The sequence below is a fragment of the Narcine bancroftii genome, chromosome 7 (assembly GCF_036971445.1).
Source record: "Narcine bancroftii isolate sNarBan1 chromosome 7, sNarBan1.hap1, whole genome shotgun sequence".
Taxonomy (NCBI): domain Eukaryota; kingdom Metazoa; phylum Chordata; class Chondrichthyes; order Torpediniformes; family Narcinidae; genus Narcine; species Narcine bancroftii.
Window position 1 is genome coordinate 57,275,277 of NC_091475.1, and position 16,113 is coordinate 57,291,389.

At 43.2% G+C, this 16,113-nt stretch overlaps 1 protein-coding gene across 4 annotated transcripts in view; it reads left to right on the forward strand.

Annotated features, from left to right (window-relative positions):
- The window catches only part of igsf11 (immunoglobulin superfamily member 11), a 268,270-nt gene that overhangs the window by 56,385 nt on the left and 195,772 nt on the right, over positions 1 to 16,113 (forward strand). Inside the window, exon 1 of one of the 4 annotated variants that reach the window (XM_069890202.1) lies at positions 4,113 to 4,701. The exons of the other annotated variants lie outside the window; for them this stretch is intronic. The gene's annotated coding sequence lies outside the window, so the exon portion shown is untranslated. Of the gene's footprint in view, positions 1 to 4,112; positions 4,702 to 16,113 lie in introns of those variants that run through there. 4 annotated transcript variants of the gene reach the window in all.

A 16,113-nucleotide genomic window follows, 5' to 3' on the forward strand; every position in this document is an offset into this window, starting at 1 on the left:
AAATAATTAATTTCCACGAGCTAACCATGCTCAGTTACCCTGAGTGCCTCAGGCAAACTTTATGGAATTCCATAACTGGAAATCATTATCCTCTGGTGCTGAATTTTTTCCCCCCATTTCAGTATTTGCATTAAGGCACTTATACTTTGATTCCTCCAGTTTTTGGAGGTAAGTCATATGTAAAATGTAAACAGTTATGTTAGACGATATGTTACCATCCCTTAGAGGACTTGAGATTGGGTTGTATGTTGCAATGAGCTTCTTGACAGACATCAGTGACTTGGACAAATCCACAAAGGACAATTTTGTCCCAAATACTTTCAATTTTTAAACCATGCTTTATTGATGCTGAATTCCTGAGCTTTTGGATTAGATGTAGGGTTTGCAATTTTTGTGAAGAACTGCTTTATTATTGCCTGATCTGGTGCTTCTGAATGAATATTTCAAGCTTGAAAGAGTTTGGCCTGATTTCAGTTCGGTCTTTCATTGTGACAGTTTCTGAGAAGGCCCGTAATCGGTGGCAGCGTTAACCGAACAGAAGAATGGCTGGATCAATTGGAGATCAGAATCTTCTTTAAACACAAATCTTCGAATACTTTGGCAATTTACTTTTTAAAGGAATTGTTTCCCTTTGTGTCTTTTGGAGACTAGCAATTAGCAAACAAAGGAAACTGTTGGCAGAAATTTAATGTATTAAATTAACTTTGAGTCGACAATGGAATATTTAGCCTGCCGATTGGGTTGCCTCCTGTCTCTTTCAGAGTTTTCATTAGTGGTTTTGTGGGTTGATAAGAATTGTAGAGAAAATAAAACTAGCCTGGTGTCATCAGGAATCAACAGAAGTCTTTTCTCCTTGGAGCAACAGAGGATGAGGAGTGACCTGATAGAGATATATAGGAAAATGAGAGATAAGTGATCATGTGGCATTTTCAGAGGGTTTTCCTCAGAGCTGAAATGGCTAACACCATTTTTCATGTAGTTTTAAGGTCTATGGGGCTACACCTTAAGGGAAATGCTTGAGGCAAGTTCTTCACACAGAGTGGTAGGTGCATGGAATGTGCTGCCAGTAACACTGGTGGAGGCAAGTACAATAGGATCTTTAAAGAGAACCAGAACTGAGAAAAATGGAGTGTTATGCAGTACAGGTAGAACACCACAGCACAGTAAACAGACCATTTTTCCCCTTCTAGTTTGTGGCAAAATATTATTCCGCTAGCCCCATTGAAATAATGGGCAGCTGCTTGAGCAGGTTATTAGGTCGGCACAACCTTGTGGGCCGAAGGGGCTGTACTGTGCTATAGGTCTCTATGTTCTGTGGTCAACTTCAACAAATGGAGTCCTGTTTATAGGCTTTAAATATTTTGGGAAATGGTAACATGTCCTACAAATAGCCAAGATAGAGCTGCTCTTCAGCTGGCAATTTTGTGCAACAGCTTGTTCCCATCTTCTGCTACATGTGCTGAAGTGGGGGAAACTGGCGAGAGGTGAGGTGCTGATACATTCTGCGGGACTGTGTTTTCAGGGGATGAAGGTGAAGCCGCAAGGGGCTGTTGATTTGTATTTCACATCTGGACCCTCGGTTTTCCGTCACCATCAGACAGTTTATTTAGCTCTCTTGTATTAAATCTTCGTCCGCGAAGCCAAACCAAAGAAAAGAATTTGTTTTATGTTGGATTGCTGACCTTAATTTAAAAGAAACGAAGTGGATTTAAGGGTCGCACCCCCCCCCCCCCACTACTATTTAAAATCATATAACCATATAACCACTTACAGCACAGAACAGGCCAGTTCGGCCCTACTAGTCCATGCCCTAGCAAATCCCCACCCTCCTAGTCCCACTGACCAGCACCCGGTCCATACCCCTCTAGTCCCCTCCTATCCATGTAACGATCCAGTCTTTCCTTAAATGTAACCAATGATCCCGCCTCGACCACGTCTGCCGGAAGCTCATTCCACATCCCCACCACCCTCTGCGTAAAGAAATTTCCCCTTATGTTCCCCTTATAATTTTCCCCCTTCAATCTTAAACCATGCCCTCTAGTTTGAATCTCCCCCTTTCTTAATTGAAAAAGCCTATCCACATTTACTCTGTCTCTCCCTTTACTTTTCAATGTTTATTTAATTTTGAATTAAGGATATTTGTAATTTGCTTTCTTTTCTTCTGTAATTGGGTTTTGTACATGTTGAATTTTAATATTCCTTCTGGAATTGTTTTTGAGAATTTCAGATCAAGACTGAGCCATCAAAAAAGGCAATTGGTTTGGTCTTCCCTTTAATCAGCTGGAAATATTGGAGATAATTTGAAGTTGGATCCTGGACAATCTGCCCTCGGGGATTTAAAAAAAACAACTAATCATGAGAAGAAATTCAGGACAAGAGGCCAGTGATTCAGTGTACATACCCCAGTGTGATTACTTTGGGATCTCATGCCTTTAACTTGGATTTGTTGAAAGTGAGTGCAGCATTTGATGCTGAATTCCTGAGCTTTTAGATTGGATATAGGGTTTACAATGTTTGTGAAGAACTCCTTTATTATTGCCTGATCTGGTGCTTCTGAATGAATATTTCAAGTTTGAAAGAGAGTTTGGCCTGATTTCAGTTCAATCTTTCATTGTGACAGTTTCTGAGAAGGTCTGTAATCTGTGGCATTGTTAACCGAGCAGAATGGTTGGATCCATTGGAGATCAGAATCTTCTTTAAACACAATTCTTCTAATACTTTGGCAATTTATTTTTTAAAGGAATTGTTTTCCTTTGTGTTTTTTTGGAGACCAGCAATTAGCAACAAAGGAAACTGTTGGTAGAAATTTAATGTATTAAATTTTCTTTGAGTCTATGATATTTAGCCTCCTGTCTCTTTCAGAGTTTTCATTAGTGGTTGTGGGTTGATAAGAATTGTAGAGAAAATAAAACTAGCCTTGTGTCATCAGGAATCAAAAGTTTTTATTAACTTGCTCAAGTGGTCTTTTCTCCTTCGACCAGTGGAGAACAAGGGGTGATGTTATGAATATTGAGTTCAGTTCAGTGAGTGTCAGGCAGAAGAGTAAGGGTGTTGTGGCAGACTGAGCGGCCGGCACAGCTGAACAGGCAGAATCGCCACACCGAGTGGTCGGCACAGAATGGAGCGGGCTCCCCTTCTTTGCCCATGAGAAGCCCGCGTGTACAGACCTGTGTGGGTTGACAGAGCATGTTGCTTCCCTGCTGGCATGTTGCCAGAGAGACAATGACTTAGCAGTGCACTGACATCACTCCCCTTTGTGAGGCACACTGACATCACTCCCCATTATGAGACACACTGTCATCACTCCCCATTATGAGACACACTGACATCACTCCCCTTTGTGAGGCACACTGACATCACTCCCCATTATGAGACACACTGACATCACTCCCCTTTGTGAGGGGTGCTGACATCATTCCCCTTTGTGAGAGGTGCTGACATCATTCCTCTTTGTGAGGGGTGCTGACATCCCTCTGCTTTGTGAGGCGTGAGTTTGTTTAAAATAAAACCAGTTGGTAGTCAACTCTTCTATAGTAAGCTGTGTTTCTTGAGCTCTGCAGTTAGTCCCACTAAAATGTGTTTGCAATGTAACCCACCTGGTGGGAGTCAAGTTGAACAGAATTTTTGCATTCTGTTCATTGTTTTATTTCCTTCATGGATGACATATTCTCATGAGTTGGTGAAATTAAAATGAATCTTTTGTGGATAAGTTTAAAATTTCACTTCCACATACTGAGCCCTCCAAAATGTTTAGGACAAAAATACTTTTTTCCTTTATTTGCCCCTCTGCTCCACAGTTTTAAATTTGTAATCAAACAATTCACGTGTGATTAAGGTGCACATTCCAGGTCCTATACAAGATTATTTGTACACATTTTGGTTTGACCATGTACTTTTTATACCTAGTCCCCTCATTTCAGGCCACCACAAAGAGGAGTGATGTCAGCGCACCTCACAAAGGGGAGGGATGTCAACGCGCCTCACAAAGGGGAGTGATGTCAGTGTGTCTCAGAAAGGGGAGTGATGTCAGTGTGTCTCACAAAGGGGAGTGATGTCAGCGCACCTCACAAAGGGGAGTGATGTCAGCGCACCTCACAAAGGGGAGTGATGTCAGTGCACCCCACAAAGGGGAGGGATGGCTTCACAGGTGTCTGTGAATACTCATACTTCATTGGTGCAGGTATAAGAGAGCTAAGCTTTCTTTGAAGCTTTTGATCTTTGTCCCAAACATTAAAGAGGGCACTGTGTAAACCAACATTGGAGAATGCCATCAAGACTCTGGGAGAGAGTGGGGGTGCTGAAATGCATAAGCAAAAATTAAAATCACAGAAAATATTGCTGACCCTGTGAAGACTGAACCGGAATTAATGTTTGAAGTTGATCTTTTATCAAACTTCTACCCATGGTTATTTAGGACTTTAGTTGGGCTGGAGCTTGAAGTCCTGAAAAGGTGAATCCAATCAAAGCAACAAAGTTGGAGGAGAAATTCTAATTTTAACGTGTGTATTTTTAGACCTGAAAGGAAATGGTCTTTGATGAATTCCCTAGATTAAGATGTAGTTTGAGAAGGGCCACGCGCTGTTTCTTTTTCACAATCTGGAAAATGAATTTCACCTCAAAGGTGATCTGATCTGGATGCAGGTCATTGTGAGGGAGGAGGACACAACCCATTACCATCAGTCTGGAAGTTCCATTAGAAAGGTACTGTGGAGTTTTGGCTAAACGTTGACCCAAGTGGTATCTCACTGGCCTTATCAGATGGATAATTTGAATACAGGGTAAGGAGTCCAATGTAGGAGATGGCACAGGATGCATAGCACTTAGCGCAATGCCATTACACTGCCAGCAATTGGGACTAAGGTTCAAATCCTGCGCTGTCTAAGGAGTTTGCACATTCTTCCCCTATCTGGGGGTGAGGGTTAATTGGGTGGGCCAAAATGGCCTGTTACCGTGCTGTATGTTTAAATTTTAAAAAAATTGTTGCGAATGGGGAGTTCAGACTACAGTAAAACGGCAGTTTTCATGTAGATCTGAAGCAAAATCCTGCTCCTTTTGGATCCAGAAAATCTTTAAACTTCTGGGAGTCCGACTCCAGTTTTCGGATTGGGGTGGTGATTTGTTTCCTGTGAACGAGGGCCTGACTGCATCATGAAAGTTGCATATTGTAGTCAGCCGCCAATTCATTCTATAAGAAGAGTCTGAGTCGAGCATCAACCGCAGAAAGTAGTACACTAAGCCAAGTTCATCGTGGCCTCAGACTTCCCATCCGTTGCAAACATCAATTTGGTCAACAGCCTCAAGAAGGCAGCCAAAATCATCAAGAGTTCCCATCATCATCTCTTTTCATTGCTAACGTCAACAAGTCTAGCGCCTCTGAGGTGATCATTTTAGCTGTCAGTGGCCTGGATCACTGGACTTTTGTGTTTGTGAATTGCACATTTTAAGAGTTGGACTTTTTGAAACCGAAGCCTTGCTCAGTATTGTGACATTCTTTTCTCCACTTCACTTGATGAATGCAATATGATGTGCTTACCAGTAATAGCCTTGCTATTGAGTTGCCAAGTAATTGTCGACTCGACAAATGAACTTCATGAAACTGAAATTTTGCAAAGTCTTGAGTGCTAATTTTTGTTTCTATTATTGAGGGACACCTGCTGTTGAGACAAAAGATAAAAACAATTACAGATACTTTGTGGGTGTAATTATTTAGTAATAGAAATGAACCTTCCTAGGTTTCCCCCCTTGGTCCAATCCCTTCCCACATAAGTCTGGGGGAAAAAGAGGGGTCATCTGCATCTGGATCTCCTGATGTGGCACCTGCATCGGGGACACTGGACGCAGACTGGGAGATCACTTTGTTGAGCACCTTTGCTCTATCTGGTCCAATAGTAAGGCTCCCAGTGGCCAACCATTTTAATTCATTGGAGGAGTAACATCTGGTATTTCGTCACAGAAAACTCCCACCACATTGGCATGAATATCCACCTCCAATTTCTGTTAACCTTCATTTCGGTCTCTCTGTCTCCTTCCCTCCAGCTTCCTACCACCTTCCTTCTCAAATCATAGCTACCTTTCTTGGCCCCTCTGCCCCTTCTCCTATCACAGCTTCTACCCTCTCATCTGTATGTACAGATTGTCTCTTGTGAGCTGTCCTCCTTTCTTCTCCTCCTCCCCACCACGATCCCTGCCAGTTTTTACACAATCCTGATGTATGGCTTAGGCCAGGAAGGCTTTGAATTTAAATTTTAAACTTAGACATACAACACGGTAACAGGTCCACGAGTCCGTGCTGCCCAATCATGCCCAATTGATCTATAACCCTGAGATGTTTTAATGGTGGGGAGGAAACCAGAGCACCTGGAGGATAACTCATACAGACATGGGGAAAACTCCTTACAGACAGTGCCCCCGTCCCAGTCGCTAGCACTGTAGCAGCGTTACACTAACTATGCCACCCTGTTGATTGCCCCCTACTTCCTATGGATGCTGCTTGACTTGCTGTGTTTCACCAGCACGTTTGTGTCTTGCCCTTGACCTCACCACCTGCAGATTTTCTTGTTTGAACCAATCTAGGCATTGTTGGCACACTTTGGGCATATTACCAAATAGAAAGAAAGCACGCTTCTTGCAATTACTTTACGTGAAGATCAACCACGTTGTCGAAAGAATCGTAGCTAAGATCAAGGATTGTTGTAAAGTGATTTTTCTTTGGTTGAACTTCTGTATGGAACTAGTTGTTTATGTCAGGGTTATGGCCAACTTGTGTTCTTTACTGGATTGGGATCAAAAAAATCCTTGTTCCACAATTTGTATTATCTTATTTTATTTCCCTTTTTAATAGACCCAAGGGAAATCCAAATAGGAAACGGAAGGTGTAGATCTGATCGAGGGAAAGAAACAGCTTGGTTTGCAAAGGCCACATTCTTTATATGGCAATAGCATTCTGTAATGCTTGTGGAAAATCTATTGAACACATTGGTCATAATCCTTAACACCTGTGATGCTTCATATTATACCCCCTTGCAAAATTTACAGCCCCCTGAGGAGTTGACATAAAAGAGCGAAGCCACATTCTGAATTGTGTTGCAGGGAATCTTGACGAAATGGCTTGCTTTGCACTTCGACGAACTCCAATTTTTTTCTTTTAGATGCAGTGTTTCTCGTGGGTCTTTGTTAATCTTTGCCAAAATGTACAGCGAGGGAATGGAAGACTCCCCCTGCGCACTCTATGACCTGGATTGCACGGCATTATCATGGATAGGAAAAGTCTTCTTATCCCAGGCAAATATTAGAGCAAACTCTTGGAAGAACTCAGCAGGTTGGGCAGTACCTGTGGGGGGGGGGGGGGGGGGGGGGATGAGATGGTTGATGTTTTCTGGCAAGATCCTGCACCAATCATTCTCCAGGATTCTTTTGCTCCTGATTCCAGCATCTGCAGTCTCTGCATCTTCTCATCCCAATCCTTGATGGATTAGTTCTTACAGCTGGATTTGGCACTCACAAAGTTACATTTGATCTCCTGCTTTCCACTCTGTTGCTCTTAGGTGATCTTTGGACCTTTTGAATAGACTTATTTTGGTGGGGCTGGAATTCATAGTTATACCGGGATGCCTGCTGCTACTCGCAAATTAAAAAAAAAAACAGATAGTCCCCAACTTAGGATAGTCTGTCTTACGATTTATCGAAGTTACGATGGTTTGAATCTGTTCTGTACTTGAATTTTCAGTCTCTTGACAGTCCAATGTTGGTCCCCACACTGATTTTACTGCTCCGCTCTCTGCCCATAGCCCAGTGTTGGTCCCCACACCAATCCCACTTCCCCGCTCTCTCCCCACAGCCCATGTCAGTCCTCATATCAATCCTACTGCCCCACTCTCTCCTCACAGCACTGTGTTGGTCCCCACACTGCCCACTGCCCCGCTTCCTCCCCACAGCCCATGCCAGTCCTCATATCAATCCTACTGCCCCACTCTCTCCTCACAGCACTGTGTCGGTCCCCACACTGCCCACTGCCCCGCTCTCTCCCCACAGCCCATGTCAGTCCTCATATCGATCCTATTGCCCCACTCTCTCCTCACAGCACTGTGTCGGTCCCCACACTGCCCACTGCCCCGCTCTCTCCCCACAGCCCATGTCAGTCCTCATATCAATCCTACTGCCCCACTCTCTCCTCACAGCACTGTGTTGGTCCCCACACCAATCCCACTGCCCCGCTCTCTCCCCACAGCCCATGTCAGTCCTCATATCAATCCTACTGCCCCACTCTCTCCTCACAGCACTGTGTTGGTCCCCACACTGCCCACTGCCCCGCTTTCTCCCCACAGCCCATGCCAGTCCTCATATCAATCCTACTGCCCCACTCTCTCCTCACAGCACTGTGTTGGTCCCCACACTGCCCACTGCCCCGCTCTCTCCCCACAGCCCATGTCAGTCCTCATATCGATCCTACTGCCCCACTCTCTCCTCACAGCACTGTGTTGGTCCCCACACTGCCCACTGCCCCGCTCTCTCCCCACAGCCCATGTCAGTCCTCATATCAATCCTACTGCCCCACTCTCTCCTCACAGCACTGTGTTGGTCCCCACACTGCCCACTGCCCCGCTCTCTCCCCACAGCCCATGTCAGTCCTCATATCAATCCTACTTCCCCACTCTCTCCTCACAGCACTGTGTTGGTCCCCACACTGCCACTGCCCCGCTTTCTCCCCACAGCCCATGTCAGTCCTCATATCAATCCTACTGCCCCACTCTCTCCTCACAGCACTGTGTTGGTCCCCACACTGCCCACTGCCCCGCTCTCTCCCCACAGCCCATGTCAGTCCTCATATCAATCCTACTGCCCCACTCTCTCCTCACAGCCCCGTGTCTGTCCCCACACTGATCCCACTGCCCTTTTTTGGAATATGGTTTTTTTTTCGACATCCGATGGGAGCGCCGGAATGTACTGTAACCCCATTGCAAGTTGAAGACCACCTGTACTAATTCAGATAAATTACAGGCAAGCAGCCAGAGACTGCTAAACTAAATCTGAACAAGAATTGGCACCTTCAAAATCAGTGGACCGTAAAGGATAGGACAGTGACAAGGTCTCACATGTGGGTTTCCACCGATGTCAACGCTGCATTGACCAAATCGACAGGTTCAGCTTGAGGCTTCCAACCGCTTTGATGGTTTGTCTTCCTCAGTTTACACTTTCCATCTGAGTAGATGATCTACCCCTGACTTGCATGCTTTAGATGTGGATATTTATTTCTGTATCTGCAACGCTATCATAAAGATCAGCAGGTAGAGGGTGAGTGCTCTGAAAGCTATCAAGTGCTAGTAACATTTCTTGAAGATGAAATTGAGCGTAAGTCTTAAATTAGAGCGGCTGTATAATCATATCTGGGTAAATCTTCTATTAGAAAGGTATTACCATAGCCTAAATCCTGTATATAACCTTTCTGAGCTGATGTTTTTTCAGCTTGTGTTCATCCCCAGGAATATGTTCTGATTTAAAGAAAATTAAAATTCTTCATAGCTGATCACCTTATCAGATTGATGTGGGGGGAGGGGGGGTGTCAAAGAGTCTGGATTATATTTTTTTCAATCTTTTTGTCCTGATGCTTCTGGGCAGGAACAAAATATTTGGCACAAGGAAAGTGGGAGTGTTAATGTTATGGATCGACCGAGGGCATCCAGCTTGGAAGGAGTAATTCCGAGTACTGCAGTGAACATTGCACAGTGCAGTACTTTTTTGTCGAACAGCTCCAGTGGGGAGATTCACTCAGCAGTTGTACAATTGTACAAATCATTATTACAATTTCGGGAAGTGTTTTTTTTCTTGAACCATCGTTCAACTACATGTTCAGCATCTATTGCAGTGGTTCTCAACCTTTCCACTCACATCCCACTTTAAGAATTCCCTATGCCAGAGATGCTCTGTGATTAGTAAGGGATTGTTTAAGGTGGGATGTGGCTGGAAAGAAAAAGATTTGAAAACCACTGTTTTAATCATTGTTCATTGAATTGTTATGTGCACGGTTTCATAACTCCAAAGGAAATGGGCCAATGACAATTTTTCTCAAGCAAAGTATTTCAGAAACAATTTGGTCTAGAGCAGTGATTCTCAACCTTCCCTTCCCACTCACACCCCACCTTAAGCAATCCCTTACTAATCACCTAGCCGTGATGACATAGGGATTACTTAAAGTGGTATGTGAGTGGAAAGAAAAAAGGCAGTGAAGCACTGATCTATTCCTTTTGACCTCTTGTCTCAAAACTAGGTGTGATCGGTCTGCTGTTAGAGTTAACATTGCAAGCAAGTAACAATACCCTACAGTCTATGAATTTTCTTTTGAAATGATAGAGACCAAACAAAGCACAGGTTTACAAAAAATATATTTAAGTTAAAATGTACATAAAATTTTGTTAATTGTTAGGGCACTTTTTGTATTTAGCAATAGGTCTTTTTTTTGTCCCTGTAATTAAACTAAAGCACATAATATAAAGAATGTCATATAGGTTGATTTGAGGAATAAATGCTTCTGCTAATTATAGGGACATTTTGCATACATTCACTGGAGGTGTCACATTTTACTTTCTGCAACCCTTTACTATTGCAAGCTTTCATCGCCTTGCAATTTGAGATGTGGCATATAGTTAAATGTTGCCTGCTTGGGAGGAACAGGTGACCACTGATCCCAAAAACCTTCCACCACAGAGAGCTTGTTCATCTCCTGTATCATCAGTTGGCATGATAGGAATCCCTTTCTACCTGTGTTTATTTATGGCGATTGAATGAGAATCTCATCTACTCATTTTTAAGCCATGAGAGCAAACACTTGCATGCAACTTAAACGGCGAGCCACGTGCCATGATCATGAGCAAATTGTTCCACAGTTTTGTCTCCATGAAGTCCAGAAGCATATCTTAACTGCACCAATGCTTCCATTAATTCTACTGCTCAAAAGCAAGTCATCTTTAAACAGGTGGCATCAGTGTTCTATGCCATGGCATGGTGCATGGCGCCATCCTGCTTACTAGGGATATTTTGCAGTGCCACCATCACGTTGCCAGTCATAGGACAGTCCAGTGCTTCGGTGTTTCTCTATCAAGATTCAATTTATTGTCATGTAATAAAAAGTGTCACAATGCAGGAAATTGCCTTTCATCTGCTGCAAGCAGATTCACCATCGGCAGAAATTGCCTTAAACACTTCTTTATAGTGAGAGAAGCAAAAGAGTTCACTCCCTGAGTCACCTCCATAGATTTCCTTCGAGCGTTTCCATGGTCTCCACACCAACACAGAGTCCAGTCCAAACCACTGACGACCAGAACTCCAGATCAGAACCTTTGACACAATTAGGACCCTTCAGCGCCATCGGTATCCTCTCGCATCCAGGTTCTGATACCTGGTACCCCTTCAGTGAGTCTCAAGCCAGACTTCAGCAGTCTGCCGCTTGGCACGCGTCCATCGATCGCAGTCTCCAGCAGCCCACAGCTTACGTGGATTCCTCTCCTCGAGTCACCAACAGCCCGCCGCCTGTGTGTTCCTCAGCCGCCAAGTCGTGGCCACCATCCCATGGGTCGTCTCCTCTGCTTCTCCTTCTCAGTCGGGGTGGGAGAGGGTTGATCTTCCCATTTTTTGCTGTCATGCGCCAGCCCTCAGCTTCCCTGGAGTCTGCAACCCCTCGTGGCTGCTGCCAATCATAGGCACCGCCATCTTGGGTGTAGACCTCGCGTTTGCGGGATTTTAAATAAAACTACTTTCGGCTCCTTTAATAGGTCTTGGTTGAAATACTGAATTACCTGCAACTCTGCTATGATAGATACCTTGTGCAAGTACTTGGTGCCTTTTACTTTGAAGGCTGTGCCCTTTTTAAAAAAAAAAATTCAGAATATAGCCAACATCCAGCTGCACGGTTTGATGAACTCAGCAGCAGGCCCAGTGCGAAAATGTTATGTAACCACATTCAGAAGGGCCCATAGGAGTGCAGTTGTTAACAATCGTATTTGTTTGGAGCCCATCATTGAAGTTTTCTTGTGCAGTAGGCCATTTGGCCCACCGAGACTATACCAGCTCTGTGCAAGATCAATTCAGCAAGTCTCCCTCTTGCACCTGCTCTTCATTGTCCTGCAACTTTTCCTTCAAATTCACTGACCCCTTTTACCATTGGCATCCCAGTTAATTGGCCGTGCAGTGTCCCGGGATAGGAAGCCCGTTTCCACTGGGCCACCTTTAAACAAGGACACTGACTGTTTTTCTGCTGAACACAATTCATCCCTGGGGACAGGAGAGCCTTTCTGCTTTCCTTTCTGCTGTCCTTTTTCAACTGGTTTAATCGTGGATATGGGTAGGGGTTAAGGCTGTCAATCCCGGTGTGATTTTATGCCGGCATGCTGACTGTTTTCCTCTTCTGCTGGACCCTTAACCGGTTAATTCCTGGGGCACAGTGTTAGTGGAAAAGGGACTTAATTTTACATGTACGAATTCCATCAATTTTGTTTTCAAATTATTGACATAACCTGCATTTGTTTATTGAATATGATAGATGCCTTTTTTTGTCAGGTTAAATGCAATGCCTTAAATTTAAACGCAATGCCTTATAAAAACACAGTAAAGTGCTAAAGTAGAAGTTTCATTAATTAGTTTGTCCAGTGCTCAGTTCTCTTGAAATTGATGAGAAAATAAGTAACTGCTTCTACCTTCTTTAACTACTGTGGTCTAATTTAAAATTAAAGTGTTTTTTTTAAACCAGAAACGAGTCCTCTCTGAGAAGCAGCTTTGTCCTCTGATGGTCACCAATGCCTGTCTTCATTGCATGATAACATCTTGTTATGGTTCGTTCCTGATGAGATTAGTTCTGTGAATACATCTTAACAAAGAAAGGGGTAACATTATTCCACTGGAACGATTTCTGTAACGCCCATTCATTGAGCTTGAAATTTTACTTGAATAAATGATGGGATTATTTTTGACCACAGCATTCAGAAAATAATGGAGAATGTCAGCACAAAATGAATTAGTGATGTATACTTTTTCTCCCTCCAAGTGATTTGGACGTGTGCCAGTTCACTATATCTGAATCCTGCATCTTCTCCTCATGAGCTTTGCTGTGAGCTTTGCCAAATATGAAATCAAATGAACCTTGTGTCCATTCTGTCTTGTGAAAAGTTGCTGTTGGTTCTGGTTTAAAAAAATAGAAAATTGTAGAGTAAACTTTCATGGTTTATTTTTAATATAAATTTAAAATTAAAAATAATCACACATCCAGCACTGTAACAGGCCATTTCGGCCCATGAGTCTGTGCCGCCCAATTTACACCCAATTAATCTACACCCCTGGTATGTTTCGAACGGTGGAAGGAAGCAGGAGCCCCCGGGGAAAACCCACGCAGACACGGGAAGGACGTACAAACTCCTTGGTGCTGTACAGGCGTTGCGCTAACCACCACGCTAACTATGCTGCCATTTAATTTTCATCAATGGCTGGTGTGGTAAACCACTGTATAAATTTTTGGCTGTGCTAGGGCACGCCCTTTGCTGACTGTGCCTGAGGCTAATTCCACTGACCCCTGTGACTGTGTCACAGCCCCCTCCTCAGTCCCGGACCGTCGACCAGCATGGGCATACCTCCCTGTTGTGAATAAAAGCCTCTCAGTTTCTCTACAACTTCTTTTGAAGTCATTGATGGTGCATCAGCTGGAATAATTGATAATCTCTTGATCTGAATTTGTTTTCTGTCAGTTTTTAGATGAGAGACCCAAGGCCACTGTAAATTGCTGTAGTGTACAGATGAGTGTCAGCATCTGGGGAAAATTAATGGGAATGTAGAGAGCATTGGATTAATGTAAAATTTGTGTAAATGGTGGTTGTTGGTCAGTAAGGACTTGGTGAACCAACAGGCCTGTTTTTGCTACGATTCTCTGTGACTCTGCTTATGTTAAATGGCAAGCAGTTAACAATTTTTTTTTGCCAAGTCCCTCACACTTGTATTCATTTTAAAGGCAATGAACTACTGACTCTCTGGCAAATGCATTCTCTCCAAATTGATATCTAAAGTACATATTTTGTACACTATGCGTCTGGCACAGCAACTTCATGTATCTCTGTACCCTGAGGTTCTTTCTTGAGGTGTTTGATCCCTTTCTAATCTGCTGCTTTTAATCTGTGTTCTTCGTAGTATATGTATGCAATGTTAAATGGGTAGGTCTAGTGACCTTGAAGGCTTCAATAATTCTGTGTTATCTGAGCAGCAGGAGCAGTGTATCTAGTTGTATGATTCTCACAGCTCAGCTGCTTCTTGTTTCAAAACCGTAAAAGATATCCCCTCTTTTTCTCTCCATTCACTTTCTGGCCAAGATACTGATGCAAAGCACGCCGTGATATTTAACCCTTTCCAGTAGGTTTTTCGTTATCTCGTCTTTAGTACCTGCCAGCATGGTACTAACGATAAATAAAGGTGACTTCACTTGGATTAGTGAGCCTATTAATACCATGAATAAAGTGCTTTTATACAAATTTAATGGAGGATTTTTTTTTCTCCCAAAATAAACTTTATTCAGCAGAAAAATGTATGAAAAGGAAAACTGCAAAGTCTTTTCGTGTTCATTTGTATGTTCCTGTAAATCCCTTATTTTATTCTGTCGCACCATTGCCATTACTGTGGTCTCTTGTAGTTAACCCCCCCACATTGTTTGAGTGGCTTCCTCACAGCTCCTCAATGCCCAGTTGTGTAAAATACCTTAGAATTGGCTGCACCAAGCCTCAGGGTGACCTTCATCGTGTACTTTTGCAGCCTGGGATGTACCAGTCGGCAGCTTCCCTCTCTGACATCTCGCTGTGCTGGATGCGTTTTGGCAGACCCAAGTGTATCTTTCACCGGATTGATGATCTTCTAGCAGCTCTAGATGTCTGTCTCTGCATGAGCTTGTGGAATCAGCAATGAAAAAATCTCTAGGAGGCATACAATGAAGGACAGAATGAGGCATTTCGCATGACTCGAGCACAACTAATATTCGAACTGTGTAAACATTTCAGTCTGAGGGAAGGTGAATTTCTGGGTGTTTTGTGACATGAAAGGCCTTTGCTTGGCAAAAAGATCTTTCATCTGTTTTGACATTTTCTTTTGACTCTGCTTCTTGTTTCCTTGTGGAAAGAGAGAGAGATTCTAATTTCCATATTTTTGAACAGCACCAATTGTCTGTCTTGATTTTGGATTCTCTTTCCTCACCAACCCCTTGCCCAATAAGGAAAACCTCTCAACTCTCTTAATCATGTAAATCACCTCAACAAACTTGCTCCTTCAACATCTGCATGACATTGAACCGCTGTAGCCCCATTATTCTGGAAAAATTGTGATGTGCCCACTCTGCTCATTAACTCTTCTCTGAAGAGTGGTGGGTGCAATATTACTGGACCCCCTGTATAACTTGTCTCTCTTCCATTGAAGGCCAAAAGTCTGTTTGGGCTTCTTGATTCTCATTTGTACCCAACTACATGTTTTCAATGATTGCTGTACTTTAAACAACTAAGTATCTCTGCTCAGCAATATCTGTTTTCCAAAAGGTTGAAAGAAGTACTCTGAGAGTGAATGAACTCTCGATTTTAAACATTGAACATTATCTGCCCCAGTTTCTGTCTGGTTATTTATAACCTTCCATGGCAGTTCTCTTCCTCATTGACATCATTTGGTGTCATAGTACATTTGGCTTCCTGTTTGTCCACCCTTCTAATTCATTTACTTTAAGTTTAATGAAAAAATGCAATCTGAGAATTGGGGAAAGATGCATCTGCCTGTTGCAGTACATGTCTGAGATGATTACTCTACCACCTCCCTTCCAAACAATTCTCTATCCACATCAGGGGTTTTCCCAAATTCCATGAACTTTTGTTTTGCTGCATAGCCTTGCTGAAACCTTTTCAAGGTTCATCAAACGTAGTATTCATGGATGTTCATTATTGTGTGCTTAATAATGAGCTGAGTCGGCGGGTGAGGTAAACCAAATAAAAGACTTTACTGAACACAATCAGACGTGATAAACAGGGTAGGGAGAGAGAGAGCCCGCAGTGTAGCGTTTGCTCCCCACTAGTTCTCGATTCAACTAATACGCCCTGACGGTGCTTACGCATG